The sequence below is a fragment of the Apostichopus japonicus genome, chromosome 12 (assembly GCF_037975245.1).
Source record: "Apostichopus japonicus isolate 1M-3 chromosome 12, ASM3797524v1, whole genome shotgun sequence".
Lineage (NCBI taxonomy): Eukaryota > Metazoa > Echinodermata > Holothuroidea > Aspidochirotida > Stichopodidae > Apostichopus > Apostichopus japonicus.
In genome coordinates this window covers 29,233,033-29,253,267 of record NC_092572.1, presented here as the reverse complement: position 1 = coordinate 29,253,267, position 20,235 = coordinate 29,233,033, and the positions used below count along the sequence as shown (strand labels likewise).

The 20,235-nt window shown below is 36.6% G+C and overlaps 2 protein-coding genes and 1 long non-coding RNA gene across 7 annotated transcripts in view; 1 reads left to right on the top strand and 2 right to left on the bottom strand.

The window, feature by feature from the left end:
• The window catches only part of LOC139977217 (uncharacterized), a 58,179-nt gene extending 50,413 nt beyond the window's left edge, over positions 1-7,766 (top strand). Inside the window, exons 3-6 of the long non-coding RNA XR_011796477.1 lie at positions 788-972; positions 2,306-2,487; positions 5,363-5,399; positions 6,377-7,766. This is a non-coding gene — a long non-coding RNA (uncharacterized lncRNA). The remainder of the gene's footprint in view (positions 1-787; positions 973-2,305; positions 2,488-5,362; positions 5,400-6,376) is intronic.
• Positions 1-20,235, bottom strand: part of LOC139977164 (uncharacterized) — a 371,700-nt gene that overhangs the window by 309,403 nt on the left and 42,062 nt on the right. The gene's annotated exons all lie outside the window — the stretch shown is intronic.
• LOC139977169 (uncharacterized) overlaps positions 11,732-20,235 on the bottom strand; it is a 216,882-nt gene continuing 208,378 nt past the window's right edge. The window contains exon 24 of the mRNA XM_071986383.1: positions 11,732-18,386. The gene's annotated coding sequence lies outside the window, so the exon portion shown is untranslated. The remainder of the gene's footprint in view (positions 18,387-20,235) is intronic.

Sequence of the window (20,235 nt, the reverse complement as noted above, 5' to 3'; positions counted from 1 at the left end):
GTAATTATGTGTGTGTACCATGAGCTTGTGGACATGATATCTCAAGAACTAAGTGTTGAATTGATATCACGTTTAATATATGTTCGTGGTCAGTAGACGATCCCTGTTGTTTTTGGCGCATTCAACATGAATATCAATGTGGGCGGGCTTCAGGTAAAATTCTTTCAATCGCAATATCTTTCAACTGTCAGCATGAGTTGCCTTTGTATTTGGTGCAAATATATGACAGTTTGCGGGTGTTTATATACAGCAGGAACTGATATCTTCACATTAATTATTCATGAGTGGTAGCATTAGTATCTTATTACGTGTTGGATTTATATCATTATTGGTAGATCATGGGAACTGACTGGATGATCCATATTGATTCTACTGCAGGTCCCATGAATAGGAGTGATGAGCATGAATTAATTTAGACAAAAATAAAATATCAACACTGTATATTTGCAGCCATAAGCATAATTTTGCCCGTATTGTTTATAAATGCATATATTGGTGGTGTGCAAGTATTTATATTTGTTTAGCATTTCAGCTAGGAGAGTGATATATATGATAGTTATTCACATTCCCCATTAGTAAAACAATTGAAAAATTCCATTTGGAACCGGAATATCGTCTGATTTGTGTCTGGTTTAGTATTAGGGAACTCATGCAGTTATGTCAATGTGGAGTATGGTGATATAGTTTGTCTCTAGGAATGTCATGACTGAGGTCCGACTTTCTACAATTTTCAGTTACTTAGAGGTTTTACACGTTGAGCTTAAATATAAAGTTTTATAACTTCCAGTATACGGGAAGTTGATTTTCCTAATTTCAGTTGGAAGTTGCAAGAGATGAAAAAGACAAAGAGAAATGAAAAGAAACTTCAAGGACTGATGACTTATCACCATCGAAGAAAAACCATCATTTTAAGGAAAATGTCTGTGACAGAAGTTAAGGAACTCCTAGCCAGCTTTACTGGAAGAAAGTGAGGTAACTTGCTGTACCCTCTCTTAAATATAAGGCTATTTTATGGGGGGGGGGGCATAGGTCATCTGAGGTTTAGAGTTAACAAAATTTCTTTTTCATACTACTTGGAATGTTGATTAAGCTTTGGAACACAGATTTTTGGGCATTGAACCATAAGTGGTGTTTTCAAATGGGAGATCAAGGGTCATATACGGGTCATTTGGGGTTATTGTTTTTTAAATGGTCAGGTGCTTCTCATAAAAATATGATAAAAATAATAACTTGATAATATATGTTGCTTGACAGCAGAGGCCAACATCAAACACTGCCATCATTATTACAACTGGTATGAACCCAGTATTTTACACTTTTATACATTGAGGAAAATACACTCTTGGTTGGAGCAGAAATGAAAAGTCAGTTAGGTAAAGAAAATATATGCAATGTTGCATTGTAATTTGTGATACTCAAAGCCAAAATCAGAGTCATTCCAAGGGGCACCATATTGTAAGTATCTCTGGGACATTTTGTAGTCTTCGCAGGTGAGTGATAGCACATTCAGTTCTAGGAATCACAGAGCCTTGTTTTCCTGTTTAAAGTGTGTCGAGCAGAAATATATGGTAAGAAATATACTGATGTAGGACTCACTGCAACATAATGTTTTGTTCTGTCCTGAAAAGCCTTTAGGTTCCATGCTGGAAGCAAAGGAACATATGCAGTCAGGTTGGCGTGTGTGTGTATACGTCTGTGACACTTGCTTGGGTCCGTCATAACTCCACAATGGAGTAATGGATATTTGTCATACTTGCTGTGTAGATGTATTCAAATGAGAAGATGTGCCCTAATGCGTTTGGCAATGACCTTATCAATATTAATGAGGGATGGGTTCAAATGTTAAATATTTACACTGTAATAACACTGAAACCTCAAGTCGGATTGTAACCAAACTTGGTATACAGTTGTTGGTTAATAGCTGTTACATGTAAGCCTAACTGCATTAAGACAATCTGGGCCCCAAACTTCGGGACTCAAATTTTATATCCACCTCAACTGCATTTAGGGACACACTCTTTAGGCCCAAAATTGTGGAGACCAATATTTTTAGGGCTATTTTTACACTCATTTCTAGAGCTTCACTTATATGGGGGGTGGGAGAGCAAATATATGTGCAACCAAGTTTTTGGGATTACATATTTTGGGACCACGCAAACTTTTATCTGGCCCAATTTTTTGAGGAGGGACCAACTTGTTAAACTGCTATAACTCTGATTTTGTTTAATGATTTGGTTGGCGTGTGCACCACCAACTTCAATTATGCTGTGTGAGCGAATTTCATAACATTTTAATATTATTTCAGTTACAACGAGAGTTTGAGAGAGTAACTGGAGAGGACATTTCATCACTTCATGACAACCTTCCTGCAGTGGCTTAAAGATTCAAGGAGTTTGCAGGGGGTTATCAGCGACTACATGGGTCTTTAAAAACTTGAAACTTGGACATATCCCAGGCTTTAGCAATCGATGAGAAAAACAAGTCAAGGTTTGTTTTGTTGCATTATCTACTAGTCATTTGTAATCGTTACATATCTTTGCAAGATTACAACTATTTGTAAATTACTATTAGGCAAAATTAAGGATCATTTCTGGCAAAATCCACTCACTTGCTCAGCATGGCAGGTGAAAACTACAGTTGACCAGCTCATTCATTGATTGTTGTATAATTATCTGATATTTACAAGGATTTGTTCTTCCACAGTTAAAAGTCAACAAATGCCCACAATGTTTGCTATCGAGCTCTCTCGATAATGCTATAGGGAAGGTGAAAGGGCCACTTTGTCGAAATATTGAAAACCTATTCTACAGGGATATAAGGACACTATGTATGTTCCTTGTCATAATGGGTAGACAAAACCCAGTGCTAATGGTAGTGGCCAATGATTATTGTAGGTCAACATTAATCCAACACTGAATCCTTGTAATTTTGTGAGTGGCAAGTTGGATAAATACCATAGGCCTATACCTATTTGAAATGATTGAAAATTCAGTCTGCCTCTCCAAGCAGAACTTGTTATTGACTTTTACCACAGTTGATGAGGGGTCGAAAAAGATTTGGAGGTTGCAGTATATGATAACAGTGATCAAGTAGGTGGTGCACCATAACGACTACAAAGACAGTTTGCTTTGCTATTTGTCATAGGGTTATTTTTATTTGAATTTCCAATCAGAAGTGCATCTTACTTTGTTACGCCATTAGCCATACTGCTATGTTGAAGCATCATAGCCTAAGTAATGCATATTAACACATAAAACTGCGTTTAAACTGTGCACTGATGTGTTCGATCGAAGTAGACACCAACAATGGAAACAATTGCATACAATCTATAACTATAGGAACTTTTCTGCCATAAGACTAGTAACAATACAATCAACTGACCTCTACATGTACTGTATTATTTGTTCGAATGACGATGTCTATTTAACAGAAGGTTTATAGCTATAGCCTGTGATTCTTTTGAATAAATCTGGTTTAGAAGTAGGCTACAATAGTTTGTTCGTTGAGTTTGACGCACTGATGCAAAGCTTACATATTGTGCGATGTAGACTTATAGGGTTGTAAAAATGCAGGCAAAAAAATTATGATTGTCGAGAATCCTACATGAACACAATCTTCGAATCCGTGTACTACAAAATACTTTACTATAGTAAGGAACTGTGTGGTGTTTATGTATGACTTAAAAGTTAATAGGAGCATCTTTAAAGTACTGGTAATCGAGTGTTACCTGTTCTTAATCATTAAATATACCGGTACCAAAATGTCTTGGTACCACCCAACACTACTGCTGTTCTTTGTGTTAGCCATGATAAGAACTACACCCAGTGTCAGACTGTCTGTGTAACCTTGCACCTTGTTATTATTATGTAGATTCTTCTACAGCTCAATACATGATCATGACTAAAATTCCATCGAATGAGGATATAATATGCAAAGAAAATGGAAGCAGCTTGGTAAAGATTTCTAAAATTTAGTTGTGCATCGTTAGTGATAAGATGCTTTAAAAATATTTATTGCAAAGTGGACCAACTCTTACATCACTTGTCAATGATGCAGTTAATGGAACATTTAATATACCAAATTAAGATAAATTCTAGAAATTTGTCAGGACAAATGTCCACAGATACTACATGAAAACCATTTGAAATACCACACAATAGAGTATTGATCTGAGGATAACTTAAACCAGTAACTACTGGTACAAATTAACTGTTACAATTGTGGAGATATCACATCTGAAACTGTTTTCAGCTTTGGAGGGCGTTGTGGTCAAGTGGTTAAGGCAGTGGACTTGTGATCTAAGGATTACAGGTTCGAGCCCTGGCCAGATCATTGCGTTGTGTCCTTGGGCAAGGCGCTTTATCTCCATTGCCTCTCTTCACCCAGGTGTATAAATGGGGACCTGCGAGGTAACTTGTAAATATAGTTGCGTGCGCCGGTTTGTGGCTGCACCATATGGGAAGTCCCCCGGGGGACACGTGGTTGTGGTGCACTGTGGTGCCCCAGGAGAGATTGATTGAATTGTGCACACTTTCGTGTGTGGGTGTGACAAGTTACCAATGACCAGGGATTAATAATCAGCGCATTGAGACTTAAGTGTGTATTTGCGCTTTATAAGAACTGCGTATTATTATTATTACCCCAAAATAAACATGAGGACATAAGTCTTGAGACGCTGTTTGGTGTAAACACAGGGAGTTGCCTTTCCTCCTATTCATATTTGGTTCCTTATATTCAGCAAAGGAACCTATGTTTAAACCTCTGCATGTGTGTGTGTTAGGGGTGGGGGGGTGGCGAGTGTTTGTCTGTGTCTATGTGACGATGTATCTCGACACTATAACTCGACAAGGAAATGATGGATCATTGTCATGCTTGGTGTGTGGATGGCCCATGGTGCTCATTATATATATTTGGTTGCTAGTGTCTGGTAAGTACATTTTGATGTGTATTCGATTTGACATGCATATTTAATGAGATAGTGAGGCTTAACATTATATGGTAAATGATAGTTTGTATGATATACTCAACAAAATAATGATTGATCATTGTCACACGTGGTGGTTGTATATAGCCCACAGTGAGTAGATGAACCCTATTGTCAAAGATCAAAACATTAAATTGCAATAATTTTGCAAAAGGATTTCAATTTGGATTCCAACCAATGTCTGGTTATATATGTTGGTGAAGGGTTGATATGACAAAACTGTAAAACATTATCGACATTATGGAAATGTTCCTTAACACCGTGACTCGTATCAGTGACATGACGAGTCAGAAAACTAGATCAGCTTACTTGAGTCAACATTTGAGTGACTTGTTTAAAACTCTGATGATATTAGTTGTTTTTTTCTGTTTTTGACAGAATGATCACACCGCTTCACCACGTATTTTCTGACAAGGTAATATTCTGTTTCTACCAAGTCTTTCTATACAAAAGCTGAAGAAGAGAAGTTTGGAAGAACAACATACCTTTGAGCAGGTCTGAATAACCTGGTGGCTTCATTTCGGGTGTTTAACATGTCACACTCAAAAGATCAAAGGACTTTCTAACCTTTATAAAACCGGATTGCCTGAAGATATTTTCCGTGAAGCCCAAAAGATCTGTGAGAAAACTAGTAACTAACATGAAGAGTCTGTAAACAATTAGGCGCAATCTTACATATAGTGACTAACCATGATTTTTTCAACCAGGGAACTGTAACTAACAAGTAAATTCTTAAAATGGTTGGCATACAATATAGCAGCAGAACTACTATGCAAATTTGCATTCTGGTTTTAGTGGATGCTGGTCTTCTTATATCATGTGACTGATGTTGTTAAAAGTGTATGAAAACTCACAGAGAGTACTTACATGAGATTATAGTTATTAGTTTGCATGTTGGATTTAACAATAGTTACACACTTTCTCAGATATAGTAGACAATGTAATTGAATATATCACACCAATTATTGATATGACTAAACCATCTTGTGGTTGCTTTCACATTTGAAAACTGGTTTAAAACAATAATGAATTTTCTCTGCTATTCAAAATACTGACTAAATGACACTTGTGTCAGCATATTGTATTTGCTATTCAAAATACTAACTTACCTTGATAAGCAGGGCAGGTATATGTTTTCATGGGGGAAACGCCACAAAAGGTGCAATTTTCATGACAGAGAAGAAAGGAAAATGGAGTAAACAATGAAAGTTAGCTGATTCCCGGTTTTTCATGTTCGAACCAATTTTGCTGTATTCATCTTATTATTAGATCCTACGCCATAGCAGTTTTATGTATGCAATGCTGGAATGTGTGCCACAGAAGTACCGTATGTTGTGCGAATATCAGTAACTAGACATAAGTTTTAACATTTTACATACCTTCCTGTTTCAGGTTTACCACAGGCAGTCCAAAATACATCGTTTCCCATATCCTTTCATAAAGGAGAACAATTTGTGGAACACGGTTTGAGATAACTGTTACCCATTTTTTTTAAAGAGATTTCAACTATTTGTATTACTTGATTAGCTTCATAACTCAGATTAATGAAGTGTTAAGCAAATCCATATTACATACTTTCATTTTCTCACCAATCTTTTTAAACCTCGATGCTAGTCATGTGTCTTCGGTATCTTCTGTGATTATTTTCAAATAACTTTAAGTTTGGCAATATCAGATATCAAGTGCAGTAAATGCTATGTATTTCTGTTCTCTCCTGGTGGGCTATAAGCATGGGACTTGGAATTCTACTTCATACATGGTTTACAGTGCAAGAGAAGCTCTCTTAAAGAGAACGTTCTCTTGTCTTCAGTGGCGTCAAAAAGGGGCGGCCTGGGGGCATGTGCCTCCCCCCCCCCGAAAAAACCGTACCCCCAGATGCGATTTGTAGTGCTTAAAAAATACTCAAACAATTTATTTTTAAATTTCTTTCCACCAACCATCACAATAACCAGTTGTTTTCTCACTAACGAGGTCACAGAGGCATCGGCGTGAACCGCTAGTGCTTAAACATCACTACTACGCTGCATGAATTTAAATTTCATATTTTCAACACTCTTATTTAAAAACATTATCAAAGCAAAAGGGTTAATTTCCATATTTTGTATAACTTATTTATCCACCTCAGTTATAAACATAGATATCGGACAAACTAAGCCCGAAAAAATCTTGAACATAAATTTACTTCAAGTTGCAAATTATAGCACCAGAACAGCATTCACAAATATACATTGTGCCCCCTTATTAAGTGCTGTCCCCCCCCCCCCACTGCTTGTCTTGTAAAACATTTCATATAATAGGAATTGTGATTGGTGGATCTCCTTAGCATAACAACAACATAGCAGGCCACTTAGCAGTATTCTGGCAATTCTGGGATGACAGTACAGGGCGTTAAAGAAACTACAAAGTACATATTTACTTTCTTAGACTTAATTTACCTGAAATATGTCCTTCATTCCCTTCTAATATAGTTTAATAATGTTTCTATGGAAGTTGGTAAAAATCTTGGAAGTCATGAAATTATGTCAAGATCATAAGGCCTTTGGCATTATCAGTCTCAATGTCTGAGCTAACAAGTTTCAGAAGATGAATTAGGTCATGGGTTATTAAAATTTGGTCACGGAAAACTCAAGTCATAGAACTTAAGTTTGAGTGGTAGTTTACATCTTGTATTTGCAATTACCATTCAAAGTTTTCGTCAAACCATGATCTCTTAAACCATCATGTTGTTCAAAATGCTTTTTTTTTTGTTCCTGTGTTAGTGAATAAAAAGAGAAAACTTATGTATGATTTGTTTGTGTATGTTTTAACTGTCCTGAGTAATGTTACTTTAGATGAGTAACTTAACATAGTGAGTACCACGGCGAATTGGAAGGAGAACTCGTCTATCCAAGTAATTGTACTATGCCTCTGAGTATATACTCTCATTTTAAACGAGTATTGTTACTCACATTGATAGGCTGGATGATATTACTCATGTCTGCTAACTGTTTTTTTTTAAACAATCTAATGTGGTACGAATTAAGCAGGCCAAACATCCAGAGTCTATGCATGCTACGTTCTTCAATACCACTCTCATTCCCTTTCGTGGAACATTTCATAGTGTAGTTGATTTATCAAATTTCGCCACTAGATTAAATTTTTAAAAAACAGGGGTATGGGTATGATATTCACCTGTCGTTGATCCAGCTTACACAAAAAGCACAAACAAAATTAATACAAATACAGTATACATCAGTGACTCGCATTGAAATTAAAAGGTAGAGGGGGCGATTGTAAATTCTTCCCAAACTGAGATAGGTAGAGGCATGGACCTTAATGGCAGAGGCGGATTTATATAGGAGGGTGTGGTTCTGGGGCCATTGAATCCGAATTTAATGAATGGTAGTCTGGCGGTCCTCCCATTTCACATAATGCATCTGGAGGCGTATTCAGAATATATTAGATATTAGATCTACAATTAGATATAAATGTTAGGCTGTACTAATAAATGCTCGTGACTTTTTGTGTGAGGTTGAAAAGTGGTGTTCGCCCTGGATCTGCGCCAGAGTGCGTCATGGACTAATTCTTTCGCGATTGAATGTATACACACAGTTTTGCACCGCCTATATATATATATATATATTATATATATATATATATATATATATATACATATATATATATATATATATATATATATATATATATATATATATAGGCGGCTCGCCTATATATATATATATATATATATATATATATATATATATATATATATATATATATATATAGGCGGCTCGATAAAAGAAAAGGATTCAGGGATATAAATTTCCAACAACGATTACAAAGTTCCCTGAAGTTCTGTACAACTGTCTATACGATTTTGCGGGCTAGCTGCCCTTTAAGATCACCGAGTGTACCTAATGTTGGCACACTGACCCTGCACATAGTTTTCATAAAACCTTAATAGAATATAAATTATAGATTTTAGGAGTCAAAAGGAATATGTTTCAATGCTTACGTTGGTACTTTCTGCAGTATTTGCAAGTAGGTTTATGGAGAAGGGGCGTCGCCTTGGCATTATACATCCGGCGGGGGGGGGGTTGGTGGTGTCATCTTTTGTCCCCGAAAAGGAAGAAAACACGGACAGGAAGTGTTGATAAAGGAAGTGAGAGTCCAACAGGGTTTAGTCCAGTGGGAGGGGTCCACTTGAGCCTGAAGGACCCATAGTTAGGTTTAGGCCCTCCCGCAGAAATACTGAGATTTACGGTCTCTTTGAACTTTTAGAGGTCTTGTTAATAATAATAAATAAATACTACTAACCTCTAATAATAGTTCTGTCTAGTTTAACCCTCCTTGGGTGGGTTCAGGGAAATTGATCTGCCAGTTCCAAGATAGATCCGTATAATAAAAATCCTTATAAATGAATAAATGGATAACTGAATCCGAAGCGCTAGTAATTAGGTGGGTTGCATTGCTACATCCCACACATAAAATTTCCGGTGGATTCCCGAAGATTATACGAAGAATATACGAATTTATTTAGCCAGCTATCGCTGTGGTGTAGGAGATGGTATATATCGTAGTGCTAAAATAATATCACGGCTTAGAGAACAACCTTCGCTGACCGATTCACTGAACGAAGTGGCTGATAAAATATGTCGCTCTGCACTTGAACTTATGACCCCAAAACTTTCTCTCGTTGGACACTGGTCCTCTTTGTTCAAGTTTGCTATAAATGGGAGTGGAGATAAGCAAGAAAGTTGGGCGACAGAATGTCTATAAACAAAATAAGTAGGCTGTTCCACTTTGCGAGAGGGAATATATAGGCTCGCTTGCAGTGCGGTCACTACAAGCTAAAAAGGGGCTTACATTCGACCAGTACTATGGCATATACGTTTGAAAAAGAAATATAGGGAGTTGTCTGCAGTTTACATAGACATTCCAATCTCCTTTCCTCCCTGCACTTCCCCTTTTCCTTAAGTCTTTCTCCTCCCCCCTCTCCCTCTCCAGTGACATACCTAGAATAGTTGGCACCCGGTTCGGATCCTTCCTTTATCACCCCGTGCAGGGGATGCTGTCCTGGGGCAGGTATCTAAGGCAAGTGGTGCCCACTTTGAGAAATTGTTATGTAAGGTGGATTAGACGCAAAATGGTTTTTTCTTTGGCAAAGCGTTCACCTGATAACTTGTTTAGGAAATGTAAATGTTTGCTAAATTTTCCTATTGTTTGTTCACAATATTCGTTTTAAGTAGAAAATTTACATCGACTTATACCACCACAATGATTTACAAAAATAGGGAAAATTTCCACCTTTCCTCTATATCTGGCCGCCACTAGCTTTATGTATTTATTATTTTATCTTAGTTTCCATTTCTTAATTGAGAAGGGGGCTGTGGCATCGCAAGCCCCTAACAGGTGCCCAGGAGGACCACCCCCACCCACCCCATTACGTACGCCACTGCCTCTCACTTCTTCTGTTTATTATATCTTTCTTTTTCTTTCAATTTGCCGTCTGGTGCAGAATTTTGCGATTCTATGAGTGAATGGGATGTCAACCCCACCTCACTTTATCTACGGCCCTGCTATGGAGGTATGTGTGGCTAAATGCAGTTGCATTCGATGTTAATCAAACCAATGCAAGTATCAACAGAGTTTTGTAAATACATAGGAACCAATTCCATAAGAACCTTTCTTTAATTTAACATCTTATTGAGAACAAACGGTACTCAACCATTGAATTAACCGGTAAGGATTTTACAGTATATACTTTTATTCCAATTCCTATGTGAAATATATTGCAGACCATTAGATTGTATGAATAAAAGAACATTTTCCGTTACCAATTTTGAGCTTCCAGATCCCTAGAAATGATTTGTTAGTATAGACTGAAAGCTTTGTATGACACTAATTAAATGCACTGTGGAATATCTTGACAACCTACAAATCATCTGATATAAATCAAAAATTGCTTAAAGCAATACCACATATCAACTTTTCTTGAACTATCCTGGATGACTCTATGTTCCGTTGAAGACTCATAGAGCCCCTTCACAAAACTTAACTGAACTGAATTTAACCAAAAGTTTTGAGAACTGACAGATATATATATTGAAGCTTCAATTTTGGATTATGATGCTTGGAAGGATTTGATACTTTGGCACCCGTTGACCTCGACCTTTACCAATTTCAATCACGGGAATCTATGTTTACGAGATGTTATTGACAACTTCCCTCTACATTATATATTTACTATGTAGTTACATCATCACACCAAGTATGAACTAAATCAGACACACTGTTCAAGAGATATTGATATTTCAAGAATTTTGTTAAGCCCCGTCCACTCATTAATATTCATGAGATGGGCACCACAAACAATAGTGCATATCTAAACATCATGGGGCATCCACCTATACCCACTATAACATTTGTTGGTCTTGATACATCGTGTGTACAAGCTTTTCCCGTGATAACACTCTAGCCATGCCAATTCATGAATAATAATTAAATGAATTTATTGATTTTATGACCATGTACCTATCATCTACTGACATCGCCATACCAAGTATGAAATCGATCGGACAAACGGTTGGAGAGATATTGACACTTTAAGAATTTTAGGTAAAGCCCCACTTCAATCATTAATATTCATAAAAATGGGAACCACCTCTACATCTACACATCATGGGGCATCTACCTATAAAGTTTGACGTTGATTCAACTTGTATTTAAAAATATCGCGTCTACCAAAAACATTGAAGGGCCAAACCCGCCTCCTCATTCAGGGGCCCTCCCTCCTCCATCCTTATCCCTGTTCTCCCTCTGGGGTGGCATACATAATATGACTCCCTCCTCTCTCTCAGTATTTTTCATAAAATCTTTCTCAGTGTTTTCGAAAATGCTTTGTTGCATGACGTGCAATGCAGATTCCCCAAATGTTTATTGGCACTGTTCAAAAACTATTACTAGAGCTTTTCATTCTGTAATGATAAATTCTTTAACTGTGAACCATTCACCTATACTTGAATCTTCCAATTATTGCTACCAAAACTGTGAAAGTATCTCATTAAAAACATACAACAACCAGTAATGGCGGTTTTAAGGTTTTGGAAGTAACTGAAATGGGGGAATGATTTCTAATACGACATAGCACCAATCGTCATTTACAAACTTTATCATTTAATTTTCCATATCTGGTACGAATAACAGGTAGAGAAAGAGGGTGTGTGAGTAGATAAAGTGAGACACGAAGGGATCTGACAACTTAAAATCTTTGAAGTACTATTTACAATTAGGAATGTCTTCTGGGGGACATTTCATCAGTGACAATTTTCCTACCCCTCTCACAGTGTTCTTTCCCACTTTTCCTCAACCTCCAACCGCTAATCTTTGACCACACCCAATCCTTTGCTGTTCCTAAATAATCTTTACAATCTTCTAAATCTCTGAAAACATACACTTATAAAGCAAACAGACAAGCGTCCACTGTATAGAATAATTAAGAGGTCAGAGATGCAGAATTCTTGTTTAAATGTACACGTAAGTACTTACCTCCTCAACTTATTTCTTCTGTTGATCTTATTTGTTTGATTTCCGTCAAATGTGCAACTTTAACAATTCTTATTGATGGTGTATTTTCCTGTCCGTCTCACGCTTGACTGTCCAAACATATACACTACAAAATATATATAAATAAAATGACTGATTGTGTACTATGGCTCAATCTGTAACCCTTCCAAGTTCCTCAATTTATGCCCCTCCTCACGTTTTCACATCACTTGACTTCCTTTCACAATACCACAGAATATGCAAGTTATTTATTCAGATTTTTTTGTATGCAGAAAAAATACAAATACACTAGAAGTGATTTGTGTATGAACACACATCATTTATTTGGTAAAGTACTGTAAGCCTTTAATCGCTCAGACAGCTGTCGGTAAATTTCGCACATGATTCATCTAATAACAGTACCCTATATCATCAGCTCAAATAATATTAGTTAAAATCTAACATAGCAAAAAAATATATAGTTTCACCAGTGTCCTACATCAGAAAGTTTTTAAGTGTACATACGAGAGAGAAGGTTGCTACTGTACCCTTCCATCGCCTTGTTCCCCTTGCCATAATCTACCAATGAGATGTACAAAATGTGTTTAATTTATTTGAAATACCAAACATGGGTAGAGCACCTGAGTACTTTAGTTAAAGTTTCTATATACTTCACAACTCATTTTCAGTCTTACTGATTGTTGCCATATACTCTGCCACACCCGTCTACCTCCCCACCCCTTATGTGTTCAATACCATCTCACTGAATGTTCTTAGAAGACCCACCATGAATACTTCAACTCAAAATAGATTAAATCTTCAGTTAACAGGATAAGATTTTTACAGCAATTGAAATGAACATTTTTATGAAATTGGTCTTCTCATTTTTTCTACCAAGACAATATGCCATACTAAGCAGACAGCCACAGTATTAAGAATATTTGAGAAAGATTTATCATCCAAATGCTGTAATGTGAATAAAAATCTTGACCACTGTTTGTACAAGTCCCAGTGTGTAATAACAAGATGTTGGCAATGGCCAAAATGCTGTGTTTAGGTTATTTGACATTGGACATCTGACCCTATGATGGTATAAGTCATATATGGCTGCTGCCACCCAAAAAAAATTTTTTTGGTGAAAATTCAGGCAATATGCTGAGAATATTTCCCATCCTATACCCAGGCACATACCCGCCATACTTGAAGTCATTTGCAAAACGCTTACTTGTACACAATTAGCCAATCTTTACATTTGACCTCCTTCAATCACATTATCTTTGGTGCATTGCAATACTTAATGCACTGTAGACATACAGTCTGTGAAATCCAACATGGATTTGAGGGTTTCGACCCATTTGTCATGTTAAAAATTTCCGAATGATTTTTGGTAACTTCAACTCTGACTCCATGACAAAATTCATCATGCAGACACTTCCACCCATGCCCAGGCACTTACCCACCAAATTTGTTGTCAATCTGCTTTATTGTTAAGGAGCAGTCACCACAATTATTTTTGTACAAATTTGGCTATGTCCGACCTCATTGATCACATGACATTTGGCGTTATACATTAATTTATGAGCTGCAAATTCGCAGTCTGAAATCCCACATGTGTTGGTTTCGCCATTTCGCTTGACGGCAAATTTGTTGTTTTTAGTCATGTGATCTCTGATCTGACGTCGTAAGTCACACAGGCATTACATCCCATGCATATGCTCAAATCAGAGAGATGCCAAATGCAGCTCCTTGGTCAGACCGACCTACCAAATTTCAGTTCAGTAACTCAAGGGTGGGTAGCAATTTTACAACCAAATTTGCAAGTAAAGGTCGATAGAGTAAAATATCTCATCTCAATACACTACGTGTAAGGACGAGTTGGAGTCCAAAACATAGAAGTATTTAGAAATCAGAGTTGCAGAAATCTTGTTTGAATGAACAGGACTACCTTGATGCAAGTACTATACAGCTGATATATTTTTTCTTGAGAATAGAGTAATGTTATCTAGCCTCCTCAAATGTTATTCAAACTCCATTTTATTCCGGTCTACAAACGTTCCATTAAGTCGTTATGTGTGAGATTTTTCCTTATTAAAATTGAATAGATGCCTAAAGCTCAAATCCTGGCCAATAATTTGAATACAAGTCTAAAGACCAGAAATTAATTCAAATAAGAAATTAAGCTGCATTGAATTCAATAGTTTTGTTCCATTTTTTATTATTCGTCAGTGCATGCACCATTCTTGTTAATAGTGTCAGGTACATTATGTGGAATGCATATTATCAATGGGCATGTATGTTGCAACACAATTCATGATGTTCAATAAATACATTTTAAAGGAAATATGTGGTGGTGGAGGTCTCCCTTCCCATGTAGGCAAATTTAATTATCCCATTATGTTTCTTTCTTAATTCTAAGCCTTTGCTCTTTGTTATAGTATGTGCCCCTATCCTCTGTCCAAGCATTGTATTTTGGAAGGTGGAAATATCATATTAAGGACAGTAGCTTGTACGAAACTTACGAAGGTTTTGAAAGATCACATTTGAATTTTCTGTATGTCATCAGTTTTCTTTTCTTCATATAGCTGACCAATGAAAGGTCTATGGTTTTTACAGTGACCAATCTTCATTATTCAGCTTTAAAATTTGATAAACTACTCTCAAGCAACTGTTTTCTTCACCAGGTCACAGGATCCCTACTTTACTACGCCCTGCCATTCAGTTATTTACTCCATGATGCTACAAGTCCCTACTCTAAAGAACCAAGCAAAGCCAGCAATAATGTGATGAACGGAATTAAGTAAAATTGATTGTTTTTCAGTTATGAAAACTACCATCCTACTGTAGCTATGACATGTTCACAAGAGCAACAATGAACAACAGTAGATTTCGTCATCAATCGTTACTACAATATTACTGAATGAGGTTTGCTTCAATAAAAATATAAAGATGAAATGTGGAAACAATTCTTCCTATACCTTGCAGGCTTATTATTCTGCCAGAAAAACCTGAACAGCATCCACACTTTCTGTAAAAAGGGTGTGTTAGGTTATTGGTTGTCTGGGGTTTTAACATGGATAAGTTGTTGTCCTTACCTGACAAGTAAACAAATTAGCACAAGCAAGATTAGCTGTTGATATTGTACAGAACATGCCCAGTGAAAGGGTTATCTTTTCTATACGTGTTTGTATTTGCATCTGCAGATGTGTCTGGGGCCACCCGAATAAAAGGGATACATGTTGTTACTGTCTGTTTTGTGAGACAAGGCATAGAAAGCTAGCAAGGCATTGTATGATAAATCACTCCAATAAGTTGATGTAGCTAGGGCAGTTAATTTAGAAGATGGGAATCAAAGACATGAGGGAGACATGATATAAACCAAAATATGAAACCTTAGAAACCATAGAAAATATTTGAGCAAAGAGGTGAATGCTATAACTTCATTGTAAAGTACCAACCAAGGTATGGAAGTTCTGTAGGCATCAACATGTATGTTCTTTGTCTTGACTGCTACAGCTATTGTCATGTTAAAACAATGTGCTACCATCAAAGAGAACATTGTCTGAATACGGAGGTCCCTTTATACCAAATGAAGGTAATTTTGCAGGACCATTTAAAATAGTTACTGACAGCATGCTGCCAGATGAAACAACGCTCATTGCGAAGTCTGATTTAGACACTTTGGATGTGGGACTGAACGAGTTTGACAAAATAGCAACTCTACAAAGAAAAGTTACATTACAAGTGAAAAACTGACAAATATTGCCAATTTACTTCAGATGGCAAGATCATATCATAAGGAAATATATGCTGCAGCTGATGATCTAACACCATTGGCATTTAACACCACACGCAATGCTGCATAGTGTTTGTCTGGTTATGACAAGGAACACAGAAGGATGCAAACTATTCATATGTATTGGGTTTGTTATAACTACAAGGCAAAGTATTACACTGTCTATCACAGGTGTAATGAATACGTCAAGTACTATAAAAATGCGACTAAAATGGTAACTAAGGTCAAAGGTCAACATCGAAGGTCATATGACTCAAAAAGTTACTTTTTGCTATATAACTGCAAAGGCAAAGTATTGAATTGACTTGCAACCTTCACAGGTATAATAGTTATGTCAAGTAATATCAAAATATGTGGTTACTATGACAACAAACATGAACAGTCAGGTTGAAAGGTCAAAATAAGAAGAGACTGCTTGCCTTAACTCCAAGGGGAACCATTGAATTGACTTGCAACCTACACAGGTATGAATATGTTAAGGACTATCACATTATATGTAAGATATAACTGAGGTAATAGTCAAAAGTCTGAGTATCAATTGCCAAGGCAATATATCAAATATTTGGGTATATAATCAAATATTTTGTTAAGAGCATGCTAGATTGCTGACTTCTATACTTCTTAAACACAAACAGGTACATCCACATAACAGCCCGCACATGTGTTTCACAACAAGGTTTTTTTAATTCACTTAATGATGATGCAACCTAGTGTGTGTTGCACACATATTCATAGGATTTGGTTGATCGTGTGTTCGCAGACATATTTTGTAAGGTGATTGATCATTTGCCTTTCAGGAAGATGCTTGGGACTTATGCCTGAAAACCTCTACAAAAGAAAGGTGAGGGGTCAATAAAAGCAAATAAGTGACTTTCTGCTTTGAATACAAGGACAAACGTTCAACAGACTTGTAACCTTCACAACAAAAAGTATAAAAACTGTAATGTAGACCAGAAGCAATTATTCATTAAAGTGGTTTTGAAAAGATACACAACTCTGTGTATTGCCTTCTAGTTTTCATTATTAGATAATCTACTCTGAATTCTAGGAAATATGTTTTCAATCAATAAATGCATAGAGTAATTACAACTTCTCTCCATGTAAAACTTTATTTTAATATATGGCATACATGAAATCTTCAACATCCTGGCTTTAAAACAACAACTGGTCCAAACATCATGTTGTCATCACAGTAGTGTACTAAAGTCATAGATGCTCCACATATTATCTCAGTGTCCCCACAACTGGTCCAAACATTAGGTGGTAGTCATAGTCACAGTAGTGCTCTATAGCCATAGATGCTCCACCACTGATCTCAGTGTCCCCACAACTGGTCCAAACATTAGGTGGTAGCCACAGTAGTGCTCTATAGTCATAGATGCTCCACCAATTATCTCTGTGTCCACACAACTGGTCCAAACAATAGGTAGTTGTCATAGTAGTGCTCTATAGTCATATATGCTCCACCAATGATCTCAATGTCCTCACAACTGGTCCAAACATTAGGTGGAAGTCACAATAGTGCTCTACATTCATAGACGCTATGCCAATGATGCCAGTGTCCACACAACTAGTCCAAACATTAGGTGGTAGTCACAGTAGTGCTCTATAGTGATATGCTCCACCAATGATCTCAGTGTCCACACAACTGGTCCACACATTAAGTGGCAGTCACAGTAGTGCTCTATAGTCATAGATGCTCCTGCACCAATGATCTCAGTGTTCCCCACACTTGGTCCAAACATTAGGTAGTAGTCACTGTAGTGCTCTATAGTCATAGATGCTCCACCAATGATCTCAGTGTCCCCACAACTCAATACCCACTATACCCTTGGATTCATTCTTAGCCATAGATGTATTGATCTTAACACAGCTGGGTGATGCCTGCTATGTGTCTCTGCTACAATTAATTACTATACCGCTGCTTCTCATCTAGCATACTTTCAATGGTTACATATTTTGTCTGTTTACTTATCCATTGATGGCCATTTCTGATGTAGTTAGGCAAATTCAAATTCTGTCTGAAACTTCTGGCCTTCAAATTGACATTATCATCGCTTTATCACCGTATAGAAACCTGACCTGAATTATGAGAAAAGAGAATAATCACTGACGTCAAATATATATCTCTTTTTTACATAATATCTCATTTAAAAATTTGCCTATTAGTTTGATTTATTTCATATCTGGTGATCATTGAGATCAGGGTTTGATAAAATCTAGTGCTTTGAGCAACATTTAATCGTATTGAAATATAATGAAGGACATTTGATTCATCAGGTAATACTACAACTTTCACACGAATTATGAACAACGATCATGTTGGTCAGTTGCAACAACTTTACAGTAATTGCATTTGACAAAGGTTTCATAGTAGGGCTATTGTCACCAAAATCAATTACATTTACTCATTCCACTACTTTATTTAAAAATAAAACAGATGTTACCAAGCCTGAACCTGCATGATGCCAGTGTAAACAACAGGACACTGGTAAGTATTGGTTAATGGATAAAAGTGTAAAATGGCTGTGTCACATAAATTAGGTCAAGAACCTCTTTTCACATTCGTTCTTTAATTGAGAGGACATAAGTCAATCATATTTGGAAAGACATGTGCACACTGCACATCTCAAAAGGAAGATAATTATGGAAGTGATGAACTGGATATAAGATTATGTCACTCTGCAGTTCTTAGTGAATCACTTAACTTTAGCTCTGCTGATTAAGTTGTCGCAGATTTGGGAAGAAGAAACAATGTCTCAAAAGCAGTGTAAAACATGCACAATTCATACCTGGCATAACATATGAAGATCACTATGCTTTAGTACGTGCTTGGATACAGCTGTTATATGTACACTGAAACAGTGTAGGATATGCAGAAAGCAACATCCCAGGCTGTTACAGTTAATGATATCTTGTAAGCATCTATAAAGAACAAAAACATATTACTTAGCAGTTGCATCAATATAACTTTCTTATGTAATTTGGTATCAATTATTTAAATGTATACTAATGGCAAATCCCCTGAAATATGACTGTTAACATTTAACTGCTATATATGATGACAAGATGATTTATTTCTATAATTAGACAGCGTTTACTTCAAGCACCAAGTGCACACAAAGATGAGAGTGTCTCTCCCAAAATCAGCTTTTGATATGTGTAAGTTTCCAACTTCTGGGCTCTGCATGTCTTGCTAGTAAGCCAGCCATGAACTGCTGCAACTTTTGATTAACACTGTATCTTTCAAATATACACTTAATGTATTAAATGCTACGTTCTGTGATACATTGTTTGAAATTGAGGACACCATCACTTCCATGACCTCTCCTTCAAACTGAAACATCATACCAACCAACCTTCTTAGGCAGTTAGGAACAATTAAGATGACTGCAGGAACTTCTGGCCATCCAATGAAAATGACAGTCTTCTCCTTACGATTGTATTGAAGTTGCAAGTTATCATTCCACCCATTTGACGTAGGGTATACAGGTTTATTTATTAATACATCTTTTACATTTGTCCTTCCAATATTACACGTAAACCAAGACAACAATTCATGGAGTTGCAGATCTCATGTCCTCCACACTTCCTCATATTTCTGATGTGGGATGAAGTAAGTTATATTATCTCACTAAACATTACATGTAGTGAGATGAGATAAAGACACAGTATAAATAAAACCATCACTGAACTGAGGATTTAAAAAAAAAATTAACAAAGTATTTCGAAGAAATACTTTCAGTGAACACACACAGAGCATCACTAAACTCCATCTTGTGATAAAAAATGTCACAGAATTTACAACAAGAATTTTTTTGGATGAGAGCACAGTTGGAGATCTTCTGGAAAGGCATACCCGAGTGAATTTCTTGCAATAAGTAAGCTCCAGGTCAAGTAAAAGTATTTACCATCACACTGTTATTAAATA